The sequence below is a fragment of the Lagopus muta genome, chromosome 1 (assembly GCF_023343835.1).
Source record: "Lagopus muta isolate bLagMut1 chromosome 1, bLagMut1 primary, whole genome shotgun sequence".
NCBI classification, from domain to species: Eukaryota; Metazoa; Chordata; class Aves; order Galliformes; family Phasianidae; genus Lagopus; species Lagopus muta.
The window spans coordinates 58243258-58267423 of record NC_064433.1 but is presented as its reverse complement, the minus strand read 5'-3'; the positions used below and the strand labels follow the sequence as shown (position 1 = coordinate 58267423).

At 40.1% G+C, this 24166-nt stretch overlaps 1 protein-coding gene across 4 annotated transcripts in view; it reads left to right on the top strand.

The window, feature by feature from the left end:
- FGD4 (FYVE, RhoGEF and PH domain containing 4) overlaps positions 1-24166 on the top strand; it is a 116424-nt gene that overhangs the window by 26930 nt on the left and 65328 nt on the right. Inside the window, exon 1 of one of the 4 annotated variants that reach the window (XM_048934334.1) lies at positions 14890-15207. The exons of the other annotated variants lie outside the window; for them this stretch is intronic. The gene's annotated coding sequence lies outside the window, so the exon portion shown is untranslated. Of the gene's footprint in view, positions 1-14889; positions 15208-24166 lie in introns of those variants that run through there. 4 annotated transcript variants of the gene reach the window in all.

Sequence of the window (24166 nt, the reverse complement as noted above, 5' to 3'; positions counted from 1 at the left end):
CTTTGGATTCCAAAGCAATTTTAGTTACTGGAGCACACTGTTCAATTGGTAGGCCAGTCAATTTACATGTATTGCCTGGAAGACAGGAAAAGAGCAATTCCTTGTTCTTGGGTTAATTCTAGAATTGACACTGCTTCAAATTTATAATGGTTAATTACCCGGACAGTGGGAAGGAGAGTATCCTCAGCAAATTTGCAGATGGTGCTGAATGGAGGCAGAGGATGGTATGGGTAGGGTATGCTATTCAAAAGGACCTTGCCAAGTTTGGTAAGTGGATTGACTGAAAACTCCTGCAGTTCATCACAAGCAAATCAGAATGTTACTATCTGAGCTAGAGCATCTCTGGGCAGTAGTACAAGCAGTTGTTTGGGGAACAGTACTGCAGAAAATGATATGGGGAGCTGGTGAATAAGTTGTATGTGATAAAGTAGAGTGACCTCATGGTGAAGCAGAACCAACTGCAGCTGGTCAAGGAAAGTGATTCTTTCACTGACAGTTCTGAAGATGGAAAATTGTCAAACCACGTGTCAAGACATACAGAAAAGATGAATTAAATCCCTGGAAAATGCAAAGCTGACCCTTTTTAAAAATATATATTTTTGAAGGCATGAAGGAACATGGTGCTCTTCTAGGCTGCAGTGTTTCTTACATATGCATCTGATTTCACTGTCATGTTAAGGATGTCCTAAGACATAAAAAGATGAGGAAGCAATAAGAGTAGGAAAAATAAGTTGCAGTGTTTGCACTGTAATATAGTGAGCCATCATTATGGGTGTACATGGCTTGGGAAGAGGCAGGGCATTTGTTCAGAATTTTGCGCTGAAGGGACAAGGACTCAAATGAAGTTGGGTTTCTTTCTCTCAATCTGTCTTTCTTAGTTTCTTTCTTGTATTGATCATCAAAATACTTTGGTATTTAAAGACATAAAAAAAATACCTGCCAATATTTTCTCAATAGTGATATTGATAACGTGAATGATTTCTGGAGTTATTTTCAGTTTTCTTGGCCCTTGCTACATGAAAAGGTTGTCCTGTCTGCTACAATTGATTCATATAATTTAGCATTTTAATTCAGGAGGGTGCAAAGAAAATGTACAAGTGTAAGGGCAGCCAGATGGTGGCAACCAGGTATGACTTGAACATGATAAATAGTAACTGTGTAGAGCCTGGCTTGCTTACAAGCTTAAAAATAAATGAACACAGTCACCTCACCACCCCAAATAAAAGCAATATGAGAGGATTGAGTGTACCCTCAGTAAGTTTGCACGACTCTAAACTGGGAGGAAGCATTCATCTGCTTGAGGGTAGGAGGCCCTACAGACGGATCGGGATAGGCTACATTGATGGGTGAGGCCAGTTGTTTGAGGTTCGGCAAGACCAAATGCCATATTATGCACTCTGGCCACAACACCCCATGCAACTCAAGGCTTGAGGCAGAGTGGCTGGAAAGGTGCGTGGTGGAAAAGGATCTGGGGGTTTTAGTTGGTAGTCAGCTGAACACGAGCGAGCAGTGTGCCCAGGAGGCCAAGAAGGCCAATGGCATCCTGATGGAGTCGCCATCCCTGGCAGTGTTCAAGAGGCGCCTGGATGAGGAGCTACAAGAGATGGTTTAGTAGCTTGTGGCACTGATAGGAATGGGAGGGTGGTTGGACTAGATGATCTTGCAGGTCGTTTCCAACCTTGTGATTCTGTGATTCTGTGATTCAGTGATTCTGTGATTTGTATCAGAAATACGGTAGCCAGCAGGAGCAGGGGATGGTCATCCCCCATATTCGGTACTGGTGAGGCTGCACCTTGAGTGTGCCTTTTTTGGACCATTCACAACAGGAAATACATTGAGGCCTTTGAGTGTGTCCAGAGAAGGCCAACAAAGCTGTGAAGGATCTGGAACAAATCTTATGAGGAATGGCTGAAGGATCTGGGATTGTTTAGTCTGGAGGAGTCTCAGGGAGACCTAATCACTACTCTCTACATCTGAAAGGAGGCTGTGGTAAGGTGGAAGTTGGCCTCTTTATCTAGTTAACTAGTAATAGGATGAGAGATAATGGCCTCAAGTTGTGCCAGGGAAAGTCCAGGTTGGATGTTAGGAAACATTTATTTTCAGAAAGAATGTTAATATATTGGAACACATTGCCCAGAGGAGTTGGGAAGTCACTGTCCCTGGAAGTGTTCAAGAACTGCATGGATGTGGCAGTGAGGGGCACAGTTAGTGAGTTAAGGTGGTGATGGGTTGACAGTTGGACTTCTTGATCTCAGAGATCTCTTCCAACCTTGATGATTCTATGGTTTCTGGACTCATAAGCATGTTTGTGTTTTCTAGTAGCTCCTCTTTTCCTTTAGCTTTCTTGTTTGTGAATCTACAAGCCATAAGATGCACTGGGAAAACTTTGAATGTTACCACATTTTCTCTCTTTTTTTTTTTTTTTTTTTTTTTTTTTTTTTTTGAGGAGTTTGGTTGTCTTTCTTCTTGTTGGTTCTACTGAAATTGGATGCTGAGTAGATGACTAAAATTCTGTAAAGTTGCTGTTTACAGAATACCTGAAGCTTTGTCTCTTAGTGATGAAGTAGTCTTCAAGGCAACAGAATCTAAAAAGAATTATTCATTCATCTTGGTTGCTTATTCAAATAAAAAAAGAGTTTGAGTATAATCAAACCTGGCTATTGTTTTCTCCCTGGAAATGCTGGAAATGGAAGAGAATGTGGTGTTAACTTGGAAAAATTCCTCGGTACAGTCATAACATTTTTGCTTATTTTTATTTAGTGGTTGATAGTCTTCTTAAAATGCAGCTCCTTGGCACACTAGTTTCAATATTCAGCGAAGATGTATGCTGTTGAAGGGGGAAGGGAAAATAGTGAGGATGTTTACCACTATGTACTGTACTTATGTAGGCTTCCTGTGTGTCCTAAGAGAGCTTCTCAGATCTTTCTGCTCCCAACTCTAAACAACATAATCCCTCAAATCTCCAGAGACAGATGAGGAAGATAGTATGGCTTCTTGTGGTTTACAGTGTCCTCAGAGTCTAAATACTTATAACTGGAGCCTTTTTTGGCTTTAGCATTTCCTGTGTTCTTGGTGACAACAAAATTGTTGCATTTTCCTTTTTAAAATAAAACACTGAGCAATCTCTCCCTTTAGTTAACAAGCAGCAGAGATGTTTCTAACTCCAGCTGCTGCTTTATAGGAAGATGGCAGACATGTAGAATGCATTTATGTGCAGAGGACAGTGTCTTCCACTGCTTCTAAATTGTGTGGAGTCAAATGAAGGATTTACATCCTATTTTAGCATTGCTTTTGGTAAACCCCAAATGTGGATGCCTTTGGTCTGATGACAGAGTGTCTTAAATTTGGATGTGCTGAATCTTCTCTGAATTGAGGAGTGGGTGCATTTTGGAGATAATTTGTTTTCCATCACATAGTACTAAATTAAAAATCTAGCTTGGGCTGCCCTGTCGGTCCTGCAGTTTCCAGATATGATGTCACAGCTTATTAAAGTCTCTGCTTGTTACAGAATAGATGGACTGATTAATAACTCAATCTGAAACCTGTTATGCAAGAAATTTCTCCATCTCATCATATTATGGGACGACATTAAAAAAGATGGTGATTGAAGCAATAGAAATAACATAGAAAAATCACTCTCAGGATGTAGCCTTAATTATTGTTTGTTATTTAAAATTGCATTAAGCCTTTTATAAAATAATGAATGTTAAAATAAATGGCAGTGTAGTGTGTGATGTAATGCCATTGTATTCTAGGTAACTGTGGTTCAGATGAATACATGCTCTTTGTAGACTGTTGGATGCAGTCATTCATTTGTTGATAGTAATGGCTCCTAATAGTGCTGAAATCAGATGTAGTCTTGCAAAATGCAAAGCAAAAATTTTTTATGGTGATCTCATTAATTTTTATTCAGAGACCATTTCTTTCTGTAATCTGAAATTGCAGGAAGAAATAGAATGTAAGAATTCATTGTCTGCTATTAAAGTGACAGGAGGTTGCTAGAAATAACGTGATCAAAAAGTGGTTACGATTTAGCTGCACTATAAAGGCGGTGGCTCTTCCCCATGAAGCGGCCCCAGGGCATGCAACCATTGCTCAGCAACAACCAAACTGTCAGTGTGCCCTTAGTGCTGTGTCTACTGAAACCAGGGCATGGCAGTGCTGTGCAGTGCTGACTCAAGCACTGGCAAATAACTGCTGGCAAATAACTGTATGTGTTTTGATACGCTGGCTGAAAACAGTGCACTGAACAGTAAAGAATATGCAGCCATGCTTTCCGTTTTGATAAAGGCGTTTGAGAATAAGTTTCAAGAGTGCCAAAAAAGCCCATCACTTTATGTTTGCAACACCATTATCAGTTGTAAATACACTGCATGCACATTTTCAAATGGAATATATGGAGTTGCAGCTGAACTCAAAAGTCTGATCATGTCTCTCTACTAGACTTTTATAAGACCTCTTACCAGAGGAAAAATATCCTGTGCTTCACAACCACATCTTACTGATGTCATATCTGTCAGTATGCTCATTTGTGAACAGTTTTCAAGGATGAAGTATAGGAAGAATAAAATTTCAACAAAAGCCTTAGTTGAACACCTTGAGAACTCACTGAGAATGGCAACCACTGCCGTAGAACCAGATTGATTTGGTAGTTTCACAAGAACAAGGTTAAATATCCCACTAGTTCAGTGTTTTTGGTTTTTTCTTTTTTTGAATGTTTTAAGAAAATGTTACAATTTAAAATGTTTTGTTAGTTATGTATTAAGGATACGTATATTTTACAAAGACTGCTCTGAAAGTAATGCCTCCTGTTTTATTATGTTGGCCCATGATGTTAGAGGCAGCTGTTGCTGGAATGGCAGTAGAGGCTGAACCTTCCCACCAATATTCCATTACGTATTGCCATGTGACAGATGGCAGCAGAGGGGCAGTCTGACAAGACAATATCTGACATCCACAATCTCCCTGGGCAACCTGTTCCAGTGCATCACCACCCTCTGTGTGAAAAACTTCCTCCTAATATCTAACCTAAACCTCCCCTGTCTCAGTTTAAAACCATTCCCCCTTGTCCTATCACTATCCATCCATGTAAACAGCCGTTCCCCCTCTTGCTTATACGCTCAGGTATAAATCTCAGCCCAGGTAGTACTAGGGGAAAATGTTTGATTTGTTATTAGCGTCAGATGGCTTTCTTAGTGAAAGTCCATTAAACAAATTCCCTGTCTGGTAGTGTTATGCTATTCTTTCTCTTCTGTTAGACTGATGTAGGTGTAGTACATGCATGTGATAATGTCGTGTTGTCATAACCGTATTCCCAGGATGAACTAGGCACACCAACTGTGCTTCATGGCAGAGCACTGGCCTGCATAGTCTCCTAGGTTTTCATCCATTCATGTATTTCTATAGCTGTCTCTCTTGCTGATCATTAAATGACAAATTTCTGAAATCTAAATTTTCACACTTCATTGAGCAGTGGTGCATTAGACACATGCTTAGCATTTTGAGCTGATAGTGCTTCTTGGTTTCAAAAATCTATTTGAGGTAGTGGCACTCCAGTGGATGTTACTGGTGTCCTTCTACTTCAGTCTTTCCTGAAATGCACTTCTTTGTGAGGCCCCTTAGTATGTTTAGAGCAATTCCTTTTGCCTTCATAAGCATTTAACTATTTGGTTTTCTGCTTTGCCACGCGATTGTATCTAATTGTTGTGAAAGTGAAACAAGCCCTATGTAGTTTCTCAAAAAATAACGTTTTAGTTTTGCATCTACTCCATTTTTATATCTTTTTTATGATTTAAAATGTATCCCAGTATGAGAGCTGAGAAACTTTCATGTGGAACCTGTGATTTGCTTGGCTATTCTCCACTTCCCAGGAGCTGGAAATTCTAATATGTTGAGAAATGATGATACTACTGTTTTTCAAATAATTCTTTACTACAGTTGAGTTGCGCTTATGAAAAGATTCACCCATTGCAACTTCAAAAGAAGAGGATTGTCTGAAAGAGGCAGTTAGCTGCACACAGTAGCTTAGATGACATCGCTTATACTTCATTTCTTTTGAAATCTGTTAAAATAGACTTTTCTTGCTGTATGTAATATACCTGAAAGGCACTGTTGAGTATTTAATGGACCTGTAAAGAAAGCGTATGTAACAGATGGTGTGACAGGTGAGTATATGGCTGTCTAAGAGCACTTTGTAAAGAGAATTGCTGGCATCATCTGTCTAATTCTATAGGATTTTTTGTAACGGTTCATACTGTGGCACAATGGAAAATGTGGAGTCTTCTATTCTGCTTGAAAATTGTCTAGTACAACTTTGGTAATGTAATAGTCAACACATAAAAGAGCTAGAAGGTTTTGGCAGTCACTGCTTATGTATTTCTGTGTTGAATTGTGCATGGCTTGAACATGTAAGCAGCAGAGAGCTTGGGCTTTCTGCTGAAGCTAGCTCAGTACAAATGTAACACAGATAAAAGCCCAAAAGAAAAAAACACTAAATGCAAACGTTAAGATTGTGATGCTTGAGTTTTCTGGTATTGAAAGATATTAAATTCGAGGCATTTTAACACTATGAAAAGAGTAGTGAGACTATAAGTGGGAGCAACTTGCAGAAACTTTTTCTATTTATTCAGGTATTTCTAGTTCTTCACAAACTAAAACATAGAATTCCTTTTCACAATGCGTGAGTCATTCTTCATTGCCAGCATTGCCTATCATTTTCCTAACAAATGAGGGCTCTTAAAAGCAACTCAAGATGTAATTAGATTGCAGCTTGTATAAAGTGGTGTAAAACACAGCTATAGGATTGCCCTTATTGGTGACACTAAGTAAATTTTGACCTGTAAGAATATTATTTATTTTTAAAGAAACATTTGCACTGACTTAAGTGCCCACTCCACAGTCTGCTGTTAGTATGTGTTGAAATATTTCTTGTTGCGTATTTCCTGAAATAGTGAGTTATGAAATTCAGAACTTCTCTTTCTTTATATAATGAGTCAATAATGCTTGTTTTATGAGCAGTTTAAAGACTGCCTCCTAGTCTGGTAGTTATTTGCACGAAAACATTGGAATGTAAGGAGTTCTGCTCACAGTAATTATATACCAATGTAAGGCATGGGTAGCTGTAAGTAGACCTCTCTTTATGCCCGTTTTTCTCCTTGCTTTGTTTTTAATTGTTTTTAATTTTAATTCATTGTTTCTGAAGTAAATTAATTAATTAATTACCTGTGGGAGTCTCTTTGAAATATTTGAAAATAAAGGTATATATTGTTATCTCATCCTGGAAGTAATATGGATATCTCTTAAAGAATTGGTATACAGCAGGAGTCAAATGAAGTCCTTATTAATCTGTGGTTAAGCCTCTCTAAGTAGGAGTGCAATCTGTAATCTAGACCTTTTTTTTTCCTGCTCACATCAACAAGAATGCTTTTTTCTTGCTGTCAGTGAGGAAGGAAAAGTCATCTATCAGTGTCTGAAAGCTTTGAAAACTAGGGCAGTGGCACTGAATTGAACTCTCATTGCATGGATGAGCAGCAATGGAAGCAGAGCATGAGTGCACTGATCAAAGGCAGATGTCACAGCAGTGAGAAGTAGAATCTTGTGACCTTCCTCTCAGCACACGATGGGTTTCTGTTTAAATGTGAGCCTGTTTTCTGACACTTTTATGGTTTCCCTTTCCTATTTTTCTGTTGCATGTAGCTTGAGAATAGTTGTTAAGACTGTGGACAGGAGTGGGAAGTGCATGCTCCTACAGCCCACCCACAACGTTAGGTAGCAGTGAGTCACCAAATAGGCTCTTCTCTTGGTAGCAAAATTTATCTACTGGTGTGCCTATGTGCCTATGTTCTACCAATTTAAAATGTAAATATAGCAGTTCTATCAATTTAAAATGTAAATACTCTTTATCCAGTCTGTATATAGGCAGAGTAGATGAAGAGTATTCTACTGTAGAGCTTATACACAAGTATCTATCTATACATATGTGTATACAAATACATGCATTGCATTTACACTGTGTTGTATTGTTTGTACAACAAAGGGACATAGAAATGCTGTCAGATATTCATCCCTGTCTGTACTGCATGGTCTTTTGACTCATAAACTCATCAGTGTTTATAGCAAAGAGAGTAAAAACTTTGAACTAAAAAGTTTTGTTTTCAAAAACGTTTCTAGTGAGCGAGGTCAGTTTTAGTTCTGCCCTATATGTGTCCCTATCAGTCACTTTATTTCTCAGAATGTATACGTGGTTTGAGTTTTGGAGTCTTTCTTTATAAATACATCTCGATGGATGATTTTTCTTTCCAGATCTTTACGTGTACTAAGCAATTTTGCAGTTAACGGCGAATGATAAAAATTCTAGATCTTTCAAGAAGTTTCAGTGTCAATATCCTTTATCCCCCACATTTTAGCAAAAGGATAAAATCCTTGAAAGCTATGGCTTTATGTCTGTAGTAGTGTGTATTAATAGTAAAAATACAAACCTCTGTGATATCCTTGCTGCGAGATAATAGTGTACAATAGGAGTCTATAGTAATCCTGTAATAATAACCTGAAATGGGGGTGACTTATGTTTTCTTGCTGTATGCATCTAATGCTCTGTGTCTCTTAAGGGATCATCCAAAAAAACAGTGGTGATCAGACTTCCAGTATTCATCAGGCTTGCCTATGTAGTCTCTGCCAAATCCTGCACTTATTTTGCAGCTGTGAGTTTGCTGCTCATTCTTTTGGGAAGGCACAGGCAGCATGGGGAGCTTTGAGTCATTTGCGTACACGTGTAATAAAATCAGATAAATATTTGGGGTATCTCCAGTGTAAGACATGGCTGCTGCCAGCCTAAGAGGTATTGTGGGACTGTTTAAAAATAGCTAACTCATTTGAGTAAAGTGGTATGGGATGTAGGTGGAATGGTTCGCATTCACCGGGTGGCTGTGACAGCTAGCAGTAAATCCTGCGCTGCTGCTTTTCCTTCTGCTGGCAGTGGAGCCAGTACCTGCAGGCAGGGATGGGGCCTATTCCACTCCTGCCTGATCACATGCCACCAGAGGAGCTTCAGGTGAGGGGAAAGGAAGATGTTTTGTAAAACTAATCTGCTGCTTTGCCAGAGACCTGTTGCAGATTGCTCAGGGAAGTATTTATGTTGGATCAAACGCAGGTGTTTCTACATCTTAGAAGGCTGTGTCAGAGCTGTGCCTGATGAGTTTGGAGAGGGATTTAAATTGAATCAATGTGTATTATATGAGTCGGTCTGCTAAATTCATTTTAAGATTGTTTTCTGAGTTCTTTGCCACTAATAGGTTAGCCACCTGTAATGGGCTAAAGTACAATATACTGAAATAAAATTTAGTGCAGCTCAACCACCACCACTCCAGCTGTACCTCAGATTACCTCTATGAAGTTCTGGAATTATAACAGTATTTTTTCTTCCCAAGTTTAATTTTTAAAGAATGAGAATGTATTTTGTTGGGGCTTTTCCAAGATGCAGTAGCCCAGCAGTCCTCCGTTTCTAATCAGAGCCTCTCAGAAAGTCTTCAATAAACCCTGAGGAGAGATGAAAGCCCCGTGGCCATAGTTCCCACCCATGCACTACTCGGATCTTTCAGTGGGATCTTAGCTGGTAAATAAAGAGCATGGGACAGAGTTCGTGGGGTCAGTCAGTCCCTTAGAGCTGCTTTTACTCCTGTATTGTTCAGAACTCTGTCCAAAGAGCTGCCTGTGATCTCTCTTGGAGCCTTGTATGTCTGAGCTTTGGCTGGCTCAGTTGTCAGACGCTGAATGTGTCAAACCAGAAGGCTGCTCCTTTTCCATGGAAACGCTCTGTGCAATTGCAGAAATAATCAGGCGGTTGCTGTGCCCTGTTGTTGGACATTTCCGTACTCTGACTTGAATTGTTCCACCTTGATAAAATAAGTTTTCAGCAAAAATCCAGCTCTTGTCATGTTTCTGTTGGTGTCACTGTTTATTCTGCTGTTGCAATACGGTGTTGGCTGTCCCATTTCTCTCTGCCCATGCACATCTTGCAAAAAAAAAAGCTGCAGTCCTCTTGCTTCTGGGTACCACTAACATAAGCTGTCCATGATCTGTATGTGCTAGACCTGAGCTGCTTACTGTACCCCCTGCAGGGAGGCTGTGCAGTCTTCTTTAAAAATTCTTCAGTACTTTCCACTGTTGATATGAAGTAATTCAGTTCTTTTTTTTTTTTTTTTTTTTTTTTTACAAAACAAACTTTATTAATGTAACTGTTTCTTTGTGCTGAGCAGTTTTCATGAAAAAGGAATTCTGATCGTGGGTCTTTGAAGTGGTGGTATTTTTTGGAGTTATGTTTTACTTAATCTGCTTTCCACAATACTTTAATTAATTGTGTTTTGGCTAACTGTAGCTATGATTTGCAGTTGATTTTAAAGAAAAAAAAACCCAGCATCCTTCCTTACAGGCATGATTAACTTGGAGAAACAACTGATACAGCTCAATAGGAAAGTTGCTATAAAGTACTTGGAAACTTAAGGAATTGCAAGTTATGGAATAAATGTTTCAGTTTATTGGGCCTGTGCTCCTCTAAGGTCTTTCTGAAACTTTGAAGTCTTGACATTACTCCTTCTGTAAGGAATTTAATTTCATAACTTGGAAGTTGTTCTGGAAGGGAGCCTGTGAAAGAAGGATTGCTTTCAGACTTGTACACCAAATGCTTGTAGGTCACTAAGACAGCCTATCATGAGCTCTGACTGTGTTCCTTTGCTGTCCTTCAATAATTGCTGCCAGAAATAAACATCTACATAAGCAGTTGTAACCTTTAAAGAATGGTTTGCTGCAGAGACTGGAGGCAGTCCGCGTCACTGAACTCCTGAGAAGGAGATAGCTTGTCTTCCTCTTGTGAATCCTACTTTTATAAGCAGTAAAGAGTTTGAAAGGAAAAGATTTATTACTCAGAGCACTAACATCACTTAAACAGTAGCCTTAAGAAAAAATGGAAAAACATTCACTTCCTTTTCTCCCACATCCAACTTGCACATCTCTGACCCTGTGGGGCACAGTGTGGGAGAGGAAGAAACTCAGTAGTCTTGCTGCTCGTGTGGCTTTGAGGAACTGTGTGCTGGCTGAAAACAATTGGGGCTGAGAACATTTGGGAAGTAAGAGGAGCGCAGCCCATCCAAATGCCAGGTCTCCATTTGCTTTATATCTGTGGAAGTGCTGCTGATAAAGTACTTGCTCCCAGCAGGACTTATTTCATTGCTGTTTTGCTGCTGCAGTGTCCAGTGTTTTGCAACTTGGGAAAATGGCCAATTGAGATAGGACTGGAAGACCATCTTTGTAGTACAAGGGGATTTAAAAGGACTGGTCTGGAAGCCTTTCCCCTTCTGTGGTGATCTCAAAAAATGTTGAATCTTGGAATTTTTTATATTGTAGATAAATAAGAGGAAAATTTGTTACAACTGCCTGCAGAATATTTGTTATACTCTTAAAAATTTAGACATCCTGTTTCCCTTAAGTTGAACTTCCTCAATACCAGATGCTGTCAACATAAAATAAATACATACACGTTATGTTGAAGCTATTGCTCATATGATAATATACTTGGCTGTCTTAATTATATCTTTTGCTAGAGAAATTACTCCCCTTTTGAAACAGGTGTGAGATTTTAAATTATCCTTATGGTTTTTAAAGTCATAGGTCACATTCTGGTATAAATAATTATTCTTTTCCTTCTTTTTACTCCAACAGCACAAATGTTCATGAGTTGTACATTTGTGTTCCCCTGACTAGAGTTTTAATTACAAGAATAAGCTCATCTTGAGGAGTTAAAAATGATTTCTTTTTGGAAACAAGTGGTACTGTAATAGAGCAGATTAGTGTTCTATTGAAGTGGTTTATCTCTGGCGTTAACTTACAGTTGATACGACTGCAAGAACTACAGGGAGATTTTAGTACATCTCTGAGAGTAGGTATGAGAAATGCACTAAAGTTCAAAATCACATGCGTGTTAGGCCTGCCATTGGTTACCTGAATGCAATGGTTGGCTTTGTTAATAAAGCTTTTAAATCTTGCGCAGTGGATGGAGACTAACTTCTGTTTATATTTTTCTCAGAGTAATAGTATACATTATTCTAAACTCAGGTAGTTGGTTTTAGATTAATAGATTTTTGGCCATCATAAAAAAATTCAATTCAAATAACACGTGCTTCTAAAATCCAGTTCAGGTCTCCATCAACTTCAGTAAAATAGCAAAGCTTATGTCTATCAGATAGCAACTGAGACTGGGAAAAGTTGAAGTTCATGGTGCCATCATTATGAAAGAGCTCTCTTTTTGGGATTCCCTTCAATGGAATCAATTTAGGACACAGCATGTCAACTTGTTTATTTTTCATTGCTAGATTCTGTCTAAATCAGTTTATCCCTAAATATCTCTGGCTCAAATTGGGCCAAAGAACAAAGGAGATGGTTAAATTGCCTCTCCTCCATCTCTCCCTATAAGCATTTTGGGTGTGCTGTTTTCCCCTCTTGATTTCAAGCAGTTCAAATGAAATATTTGTCAAATATGTGGAGGGTGCTTTTTTAATGTTGCTCCACGTAACTCACTGCTTTTGCCAAAACTTGTAGTGTATCTCGTTACCCCTTTATGTCATGGCCGCTGCACATAGTTTGCTAAAGCCGTGTAAAATCAGACTTAAGAATGAAAGGAATCAGGAAAGTTAAATGGATTCTGATTGGTGTTGCCCTTCGTTGTCATACAACTTGCGCATGTGGAATTACAGCTTGAGGGTTTTTGTCACTGTCTGGAACAGGTCTTCTGATGTTAAATTACTTTTAGAATTGAAGTTACTTTGTAGGAGGTCTCTTAACAGAGGAAAAAAGGCTAAAACTGATCTGGAATTTTGAAGTCAATCTGTTTGCCAGCAATTGTAGTAGCTGCATTTTTTTATTTTATTTTTTTCAGAAATGCATTAATACATAAAATTTACAAGTATATAAAGCTCATTTTTTAAGCTGTGTTCTTTACTTTTAAGAGAAAAAGCAACAAATGTTATCGATGTGTTTCATAATGCTTAAATGCACAAAAGTTTTTATTATTAACATTTGGCAAATTAAATAGGAAATCAGCTTCCTTCCTTATATTATTTTACCCTTGGGCTTGTGAATGAGTAAGTTTGGTGCCCGAGGGTGTTTAAGAAACTTTTGGGGATGTAAAAATGGCTGATTTAGAGGCAGAAACTGTGGAGAAGATTTTCTTCCTCATTTGACAATGTGAGACTAAATAACAATGACGTACCCAGCCCTGAGTGCGCACTGTCGTGCCAGGAGGAGGAGGGGGCAGTGCTTCTCACTGAGCACTTGGATGAAGATGAACGGTGCTAAGCAGAGTGATCCAATAGCCCTGGGGTGAGAAAATGCAGAAGTGCATTTTCCTCCATGCCTGTCACCAGCGCTCAAGATCCTGTTTTGTGTAAGCAGTGCAGGTCCCTTCCTCAGGTCGTGCCCTGCTCAGTTGCCAAGTGCTTTGTAGTGGGGACAGTCTCACACAGCTCTCAGGGACAGCACCTCACCTACAGACATTGGCAACACTCTGTCAGACGGGCTTCCAGTGCTGATGTGCTAGCGATTTAGTAGCAATGTATGAGAAAGACTGAGCTGCACTTGCTGTGAGACAAAGCTCACTTCCCTGTGCTGTGAGGTTGAGAGAAACTGAAAACTTAAGAGAGGAAGAAAATCACTGACCTCTGCCTGGGGTCACCCGAAGGAACAAGTGAGCTTTTTTGTCATGATGGGTTCCTGTGCAGGGTTTGTCATCCATCTATAAGATCCTTCTATAGGAGCCAATGCTGCTCTGCAGGACCAGCTACAAGGGGATCAGGGGTGAAGGAGGCAGGAAACCGTTTTCCCTTCCTCAAAAGATCAGTTTGTCAGACCTGATTTAGCATACAGGACTTTGAAATACAGATTTGGCTCAACTTTAAATAAAGTTACCCACAGATTTCTGACACACTGTTAGTCATACGCATTGCATGGCTTCAAGAGTAAGGGAAACAGAAGTTGAATGCGTCAGCACATTCAGTCCATGAGCTACTGTGTTGTGTACTTCACATCCTGTGGTTAGGACCTTAAATGTACTAGGATGTGGTCCTGTGCAACTCATTATCTTAGAAAGGCTTAATATATTCTTCCCTGGCTCTTGTTTTCCAGACAAGACTGTTACTGGTTTCTCTTTAGAACTTACTGCTTCTCATTCCTAGCTGAGGTCAGTGGGAATCTGGCTGTGCTGAGCTGTTGCACACCGTTGCTGGAGGTGCATAGTGGTGCAGCACCTGGACCAGTGAGAGCTGTGGTTTCAGGTCCAGCTTTGATGCCAAAAATCCAAAAGCTTTTCCAGCCACACCCCCACCAGCAGCCTAACTGTACAGCAGAGAAACAGCAGCTTCTGCCTGCTGAATCAGCAGCAGTAGCAAGAGCAGGTAAGCCTCAAAGGAGGACCAAAAGTAAGGAATTAGTCCATTCCTGGTGAATAAAACCTGGACTGGGAGAAATTGGGACTGGGATGCTATTGGAGTGCAATTGCAGGGTCCAGAAGATAGAGAACAGGCAGCACATGTTCCATTAGTACTGAACTGAAACTCATTCAGGGAAAATAAGCCTTCCTTCAGAAAATAATTTTGCCAGGAGGGAGAAAACTGCTCTCAGCTTATTTCTCTGAACCCTGCTGTGCTTTAAAAACATTAAAAAAATTCTTGCTATCTCTACTTCCATCTTAGCATGTGCGTTACACCCCTTTTCCCCCCTGGAGAGACAGGTAGAAGCAGTGTCAAGGTTAAACCTGGTGGAAAGCTTTGTTAAAGGTGCTCCCAGCCTGCTGGCGAAGGCACGGCACCTGCTAGGCATGCCCAGTGCGCGCCCGCAGCCGGCTCTCCCTTTGGGAAGGATTTGCAAGGCTGAAGCACAAAGAGCGCTTGTTGCCCAGTCTCCGGTAGTCTCCCAGTGCTCCCACTAGCTGGGAAGGACTGGTTACCATGGAGGCTGCCATCTGTTCGCTCCCCGCTGGAATGTGATTATCCGTGCTGGGTTGGGAACCGGCACGAGCAAGGGAGCGTGTGCTGGCTGCAATTATCTGCAATGGAGTGTGGTAATGGAAGGCTTGAATGAGCGAGCTGGAGCAGCACATAAAGGGATTTTACCAAAACTGTTAATGTTTTCTAGCCAAGAGGAGTAAACGTGGCTTTCTGTAAGGTCAGTGCTGAATTCGTAACGTGTGCAGGTGATTTTTAATGGGGTGATGTATTTATGATTTGAAGCCGGTAGCACCATGGCAATAATGCTTATTGTTAGGAGTGCAGCGGGGAGGAGGAGCAGTTGTGTTTTAAAGATTTCTCTTTTGGTTCAAGCAGTTTAATTTGGGGTCATTAAAGCAGTAAGTCAGAACAATCACTGGCCACTCTGACACAAATGGAGCAATTCATATCTCTTGTCTTTATGAAATGCTGTTCGCTGCCAAATCTGTTTGATTTATGTGCCTTTTCACATTGATTGCTTTTTGTCTGAGTGATATATACGTATATATATATACACACATATATGTGATATGTGCTTTGTTTTTCGTACTGTACTGAATGGTGAGATGGGGGGTAACGTTGAAATAGAGCCATCGATACAATAGATATTTTGGGTGTTTCATTCAGTTTGTACAGAGGAAGCCGTGTAAGGTAAGCAGAATGCAGTATCAGTTCTTTCACTCTTCACTCCTACCCTCTGCCCCTGTTTCCAGCTCACAAACTGACCAAACATTTTGGAGTAGCTTAATTGTACAGAGACTTTGCACAAGTTTTCAGGATGCCCTGCAGATATTGTGACTGTCTTGTTGGGAAGATGTCATGGAAAGGAAAAAAAAAAAATTGGAAGTATATGCTTGTAAGGCTTTTGTGTCCTCTAAAAGACATTTTTGCTACCCTCCAGGAGAAGGCATATTAATTTTTATTTATTTATTTTTTTTTTCATAAGAAATGCACGGTAAACGTTTGTTTGCAGTTTAAATCACTGTCATAAGGAGCACTAAAATGCATTCCTTCGAGTCCTGTTGTATGCCGAGTAGATAAAGATTTACACCGGCAAATGTTTTTAGTCATGTAGGGACTTTCCCTTTTTAAATAAAGCTCTTACACTGCATCCCTCTTCCCAGGACTGCCATTTTCATTTGCTACATGAGAGAATACTGTTAGAACCTTTTAATTAAAACTGTGTTGGTCCTAATTCTGCTCTCTGCTTCATGCATGTAAAATGTCAGTGCATTGGAGTCTGGGAGAAAAGTTAACAGTGTGGTTAATTAGTCGCTATTGCAACATAGTTGACTGTGATCAATTTTTAACCTTGGAGAGGCTTTCCAAGTCTTATTGCCTATCCAAAGTGTAGGGGGGAAGGGAGTGGTTATTTCTTTGAATACTTATACTGCTGGTTGTACACCAGCTTTTCTTATTCTTCTTATGTCTGAAGTCTTTTCAGATGTTAGGTTACTCTTCCAAGTTGGTGGAACAGGGTGAGTCTTCTCCACGGAAGCTTCGTTACCCTTGTAATTCAAAATGCTTCTTTTTAACCCCCTCTTTATCCTTAATTTAAGCATTCTGTTGCCATTGAAGTGGGTAATCTGTGCAAGTGCAACGGGCTGCAGTGGACTTGTTCAGACACGGTTGCATGTCTGTAATTGCATCATTTAGAAAGAGCACAGGAGGCAGGTTGGCTTTTGTGCTTGGAAGGAGATCAGACTTCTACCCTTCAAACACAGTGCTGAAGCTTGCTGAGGGTGTTAGGAGGGAAGGGTAACCACCCTGAGGTCATCCTGGAGCTGATGTGGAATGCCTTTCTGTTCACTGATCCGCTTCTAGCAAGGCAGCTGTTGCCAGCAGAATTTCCCTCTCAGTGGGGATGGGAAATACTGGATCAGTGACAAGTCTTCACAGAAAGCAGCAATCATATTGACCTAAAGGTAATGTCTTGTATGTCCTCCTGGAAGTGATTATTCCTCATTGCTATTTAATGTGCTGGGAAGCTTGGTTTTCTACTGCCTTTGCTAAACCTGTTCCAAGGATAAGCAATGGGACTTTCCATTTGGCATTCTCTGGCTCTACTTATTTTATTCTCTGATGAGCAGAGGCCTGAGAAAAATATTATTTTTTTAATTATTATTTCCTTTTCAGAATGATCTCTATGTGGCTGTTAAATACACGTATTTTCTACAACTAAATTTTACTTTAGGTCACTAGGTCTGACTTCATTTGCAGATATGGGATTTAAAGACTAGGCACTCTTTAATCCATTTGAGCATCTGGCCTTTCATAGTAGGCATCCCATTTCCATCTAACAGAGCAACTGTTAAATGTCTGCTTGAAATTAATTATTTTTTAAAAGAAATATTTTAGACTTTGGTGGATTATTATGGTCAGCTCTGATATTTATGCTTAATGCAAACAAATGAGAGTCAGTGCAGTCTGCCACATGATCTCTTGAAGGAGATTTGTTCCAAAACACAGGCTTTGTGGGCCAGCAGACATTGTACTCAGTAGTGGGATTTTTTCTTAGGATAGCAAACTCAATTTGATATATCGCCTTAGAAAAAAGGCACTCTGAATGAACTCCCAACTAATTAGTGCCTAGAAAAACAGCCTGGTATACAGTGGGATTTTCATAATCTTGTTCATAATATACATATATATATACACACACTGAGCTTTTAGTGAGAGTTGCTACTAAATGGTGAAATTCTGAGTCAATATACAGGAGGCTGGCTTGCATATAAACGATCACAATTGTTCTCTTCAAACAGACAAGTCTTTCTGCTTTTCATTCGACGCATGACTGTGGAATGCTGTTTGACATGACTTGCCTTTATTTATACATTGTCTTCAGGCTGCTACTTTGCAGAGTTTTTAAACACGCTCAGTTTTTGATTCACATTCTCTCTTGCTATTTATTAGTGCATTGTGAACATTAAAACAAAAGTGCTGAGGGTCTGTACCATTTCCTCATGGTAGCATGGCTATTTGGAGGTTAAAGCCTGTAGCTCCCTCTGCAGAGTTTGCTGTTTTGGGAAGTCTTGGTGGCTGTTTACAAACTGTTCCCTTTGCAACTCACACGGAATAATGGAGTCCTCGAGATGCTGTATGTGGGAGGACAAAGCTGCTGACACAGCACTGCTGCTGTTGGTCTGTCTGTAAGGCCTCACGTCTTCTATGGGTAAGGCCAAAATGCAGGCATTAACACTTCTTGGATGACACTAGGAATTGTTGTACCAGATTTTAGAAAACATGAAATTTGTTTGAAACTTCATGAATCTGTGAAATTGGTTCTAAAGCAGATCTTCTTACTAAACCAATGCAGTGAGTTATTCATGCATGACTAAATGTGAGAGACTGGCAGTGCGTGGAGTCATGACACACCTAGGAATCGTGGCAGGTTTTTTTTAGTCTATTCCAAGGGGAGCTGGAATGATTTCAGCAAACACTCCTTTCAGTTAATCATTGCTCAGTCTTCACAGTTAAGAGAACGGAGGAGGCAAATAACTGCAAGCCAAATAACAAATGTTTTGAAGAGACATTATTTCAGAGGTGTTTGGTTCATCCAGTTGTCTTATGTACAGTTTTGTGTACAGTTATGTACAGTACAACTGTACGTAACAATTAGGTGTTGATTTTAAGTGCAAAAGTACTATTTGTTCTGATAAATACATGAGAATTGTTTATTTTGTAATGAATAACTAAGCATAGCAAATACTTGAGTACATTAAGAAAAGTGGAGCTCAGAAATGGATAGTCGCTGGCAACCATGTGATTTATGTCTCATTTAGCTGTTCAATGGACTTCTCTTTCAGTACATAGATAATTACAGATTGTTACAGGCTATTGAAAACAAACAAACTTTAACCACAACTTTAAACTGTAGTAAATGACAAAAGCCAGTGCTACATTGTGCTTCAGAGACTGAGCAAGAAAGATCAAAATCTTTCAAATCAAAATTGGCTGTCATGAGAGTCTTGTTATCAGAACATTGAAGCAGATGCTTGACAATCAAATTCTACTTATCTACCCAGAGCCAATAGCCATGGCCAATCCTCAGTGCTTCACAGAACAGGGAATGGAGAACACAGATGTTTTGGATCAGAAGGAAGGGAAGTCGTCTGGTCTTGACAGTTGGCTAGTACGAATGGTATTCTAGCTGTTCATCTTCATAGGATTCTTCAGTGCAGTTTTTAATGCTAGTTCTTGACTACTAGCAGGCTTCTGTTAGCATGTATATCCTTTGGATTATGCTTTACTATTATGGCTTCCTCACTCACCTTCATGAAGATCATACAGATGCAGCTAACTGTGCTATTCAATGTTATTCCATTTATGCTTACTCTTTGGGAAAACAAGAATTCCACATTCATCCCCAGTTAAATAGGAGCTGTGATTACATCTCTGTGTTTCTGGTATACATTTGGTAGCTGAGATTAAAAATATGTACCATTTGAGCCTTCTCAGCTGATGAACTCTGCCTAAACTGGGGACCGAGGCTTCAGAAGTCTTGAATTCCACTGTTTTTTCTAGTCAGAGGTTTTGTTTTGCAGACGCTCAGCTGTGTCACAGGCAGTGTGTTGTATTCCCTGGAGTGCTGGGTGGTAGAAGGAAGATGAGCTCAAAAGCTTTGAGTAACGGTTTGATTCTGTACTTAGTTATTTCTGCAGGGTAAGACTCACACTTTCCTAACTGGTGTCTCCTCTGTCCCAGCATGACTTTCATTCTGCCACATTCCACTCCCAATTCTTACATGAATTAACATTTTCGTCTTCCTCTTCTTAAGGAGGTCACTGCTAAGGAAAATGAGTGAAAGCATGAAGTTTCTTTTCATTAATTCAAAATAGTTTATGATGGCTTTCCATATAATGCTTTCTGTAGTTACACTGAGACTGATATCTGTCACCTGGCAGAAATATCTTGATGCTGTCTTTACATGTGTTCAATGCGGTTGAGTATTGAACAGCTGTTAAGCTTGCCAAAATATTAAGATTTCATAGTTTATATAACTGCATTTTTCCTTGCCACTTTTCTTTTTAAGAATTCTCTGGCAGCTCTGTATGCCAAGTCAGCTTCCATGACTAATTTTGATGTCGATTCTCTTCAGTAGCTCTTGTTCATGCCATTGCTTGGAGCCCTATTTTGCTGTTATAACTTGGACACCCACTGTAAAGCAACTGGCAAGCTTTCTTGTCTTTTGGCTTGTCAAGATTTCCAATGTGTGAGTCAGTTTTAATTGTGGAAGCTGCTAGGAAATCTTAAAAATAGCTACTCAAAGTCAAAATGAAATGGAAAGCTTAGTGGTGAAATTAAAACTTTACCTGAAACTGAAAACACAACACAACCTAATCTGATGAAATATTCAGAGGTAAGTGTGTGAACGCTGTTTGTGCTCAGTGAAGTCAGCAGTGCTGCACTGTTCTGTCTGCTAGCATTGTGTTATTTTTGGTACATGCTCTTTAGAAAAACTCATCCAGCTTGCTGTAGGTAAAGCACAAGTTTTTACTCATTTTGCTGTTTGTTCTGCATGCTGTGGCCTTGCTGCTGGCATAAGAGTATGATTGCTCCTTTGTCGTGTTTTTTATTTAGAATCATAGAATCATAGAATCACCAAGGTTGGAAAAGGCCTAAAAGATCACCCAGTCCAACCGTTCACCTATTCCCAATAGCTCCCACTAAACCATGTCCCTCAACACAACATCCAGTCTTTCCTTGAACACCCCCAGGGTCGGTGATTCCACCACCTCCCTGGGCAGTCCATTCCAGTGCCTGACCACCCTTTCTGAAAAGTAATACTTCCTAATGTCCAGCCTGAATTTCCCCTGGCGTAGCTTGAAACCATTCCCCCTGGTCCTATCCCTAATGACACGAGAGAAGAGGCCGACCCCCAGCTCACTACAACCTCCCTTCAGGAAGTTATAGAGAGCAATGAGGTCTCCCCTGAGCCTCCTCTTCTCCAGGCTGAACATTCCCAGCTCCTTCAGCCTCTCCTCATATGGCCTGTGTTCCAGACCCCTCACCAGCTTCGTTGCCCTTCTTTGAACACGTTCCAGGGCCTCAATATCTTTCTTGCAGTGAGGGGCCCAAAACTGGACACAGTACTCGAGGTGCGGCCTCACGAGTGCTGAATATAGGGGAACAATCACCTCTCTGCTCCTGCTTGCAACACTGTTTCTGATGCAAGCCAGGATGCCATTGGCCTTCTTGGCCACCTGGGCACACTGCTGGCTCATGTTCAGCCGAGCATCAATCAATACCCCCAGGTCCATTTCCTCTACGCAGTCCTCCAGCCACACCTCCAGCACACAAACACATTTATGTGTTTGTCTGCAAAGCTGCTCTTGTTAATTATAAAGTATGTTCTTTCTAAACAGTCGACTTACATTTTCAAGACCCGTCTTGTTGCTGATATTAGCCTGGTATGACTGAGAACATTCCCAAATTTTCTTTCTGTTAAAAGATGCCGAAAATTGTAGAATGTTTTTTGCTTATTGTTTAACATAGGAATAGAACATCATTTGCTAGCTGAGAGGGGTTTTTTTGCGTATACGTGTGTGCTCTGTGTAAAATCTTCAGCATGTGTGAATGATCTACAAAGCTAACAGAAATGTGATCTGACTGCAATTTCATGTAGACATTTGCAGTGAAAAACAATGCATGGGACACAGTCATTATGGGAAGGAAATCCACTCAATCCAGTGTGATCTGCTTACAGTTATTTGATACTGGAATGTATTCATCATGTTTTGATTTATTAAGATTTTCTTTGTGGATCCCTGAGCACTGTTTCAATCCATGTTTGTTTCAAAATCGGGTGAAGTTTTAGAATCCATTTCCATAAGAAAGGCAACAATGACTTTTTACTATGTATGTTTTATAGCTGGCATTTCTTCTGATTCTGGGGTTGTGGGGATTTTTTTGAGTTCGTATACAGCAGCAAAAGAACTGTGAGAAAAAGCTTATTCATTGTTTTTTTGTGTTAAAATAGATGATGAAAAGCTATTAGAGGCTGAGCTGATGAGGTTTGAGGTGTGGATAGTGGTAATTTAAAGGAAATTGTAGTTTCATTAGTGCTAATGCAGTCTCCATGAAGGCTGTGTTTAACTGTCAGTGTAACTTCACTATGTAAAATGGCCAGTCATGACTGTCACTGATCTTGCACCCATATTGTATCAAAAACTGAAATAAATTTCTAAATTATGTCATTTTTCCACCACATTCTGTTATCATCACCTTCCTTTTCTGAAATAATTTTGTTTGGGGAATCCCTCTTGGTCATTTTCCTTTGGACACTTGAATTTAGCTAGGCTAGATCATAGAATCATGAAATTGTTTGAGTTGGAAGGGACCCTTAAAGGCCATCTGGTCCAACCCCCTGCAGTGAACAGGGATGCCTGCAGGTAGATCAGGTTGCTCAGAGCTCCATCCAGCCTGACCTTGGGTGTCTTCAGGGATGGGGCACCCACCACCTCTCTGGTCAGCCTGTGCCAGTACTTCACCACCCTGCCTGTAAAAACCTTCCTTATTTCCGATCTAAATCTCTTCCCTTTTAGTTTGAAGTTACAGACTGGAAAAAATAAAAGCAAAAATTAAAGAATCAGTAATATGTAGTAATGGCAGGAGCTAATAAGACTTAAAAAGACTCTGTAAAGAAGGTCCCAGTTTGCTGACTATCCCATGAGTACTAGGTTGGGCTAGAGGACAAAGAGTCTAAAGCTGTTGGTTTGTATGTTTAAAGCAGAAGGAAATAGTCCCAATAGTGGAATTTTTTTAGTCACAAGATGTTCTTAGGAGCTGATGTGTTCTGGAGAAAGTTACCCTGATGTCTCACAGAATGTGATGGAGATGTTGGCAAAGTGTGGAAGGGAAAGGACAGCAGTACTGTGTTACCAACTTTCTCTTCTCCAGAAAGCACAGTCAGAGTAGGTTAAATGTGTTGAAAACACTTATACTATTGCATGTTCTGTACAAGAAATACAAGTGGGATGTGAGAAGAGACCAAACAAATTCATGGTGAATGTCTGTCAGCAGCTGTAAAATACAGTATGAATGCATCCGCTGATTCCAATCCCTAGACAAGAAATGCTGGAAGCCATGGGCATTGAGGGAAGAATCATTATGAGCTTCTGCAAGGTTACCCAAATATTTGCTACTTGTTCTTTTCAGCTATAGGATATTAGATTGAATGAATTTTTAGTTATTTTTTTTTCTTGACCACTTATTTTTATGTGCTTATCTACTCTGGAAATGTACTGATGTCTCCCACTCAGGTGCTTATCATGAATCTTACATGTTGCTTTCTTGTTAACTCCAAACAAAAATAATTTATTTTATATTTACTATCTGCCACTGCCCAAACTTTTGTTATTATCTCTATATAGAAACAGAATCACTCTTGCTGTGTTCTGACCTGTTGATCTGGTGAGTCTCTGGGTTTTTAACATGGCAGGGATAGTTTTAAAGCTGAGGATGCAGCTTTTCTCCTAATGGCTAAATGTAGAGAAAAGTCTGTGTGATTATTTTTCTAGTTTGGATTGCGTTGTTTGGTTTGGTTGCTGTTTTTGTGTTGTTACTGTTTTCCTGGCTTATTGTTGTTGTTGTCCCCCTCCTAAAACGAGCACGTTCTTTTTCACATGTAATGTGTAACCAAAAGCTAAATTAACCAGAAAAGGAGAGTCTGCGTTCTTCAGCTGTTTTGCAAAGTTGTTAAATGAGCAATACGTTGAATCTGCGGGTGAAGAAAGGCAGGTGGCACAGTGCTACCGGGATGGGTCCCAAACATCTCCCTCCCCTCTTCTCTTTTATGGGCTCTCTGTAAAGGAAGTGCGTGGCTTTCTATGGTAGCAGCTACCACATGGTTCTCACCTGATAAGCACCAGCCTGGCACCGCGGGGCTCTGGCATTATAGACTTGCATCCTGGCTGGAGGCAGTGATAAGTGGCCTCCTTGAAGGTAATGGGGTCACTGGGGATGAAGCAATACCTGCAGTGCAGGTAGGAGAGGTGGAGAAGTGGTTTTCTTCAAGGGAAGGTATGGGGAAGGGAAAGCATGAATACAACATGAGGAAAGGCAGAGCTGCCAGGCTGCAGAGTCTCTACTTGGTATTTATTTGCTCACTGTATGCTAGTGTAACAGAGGGGATAGCA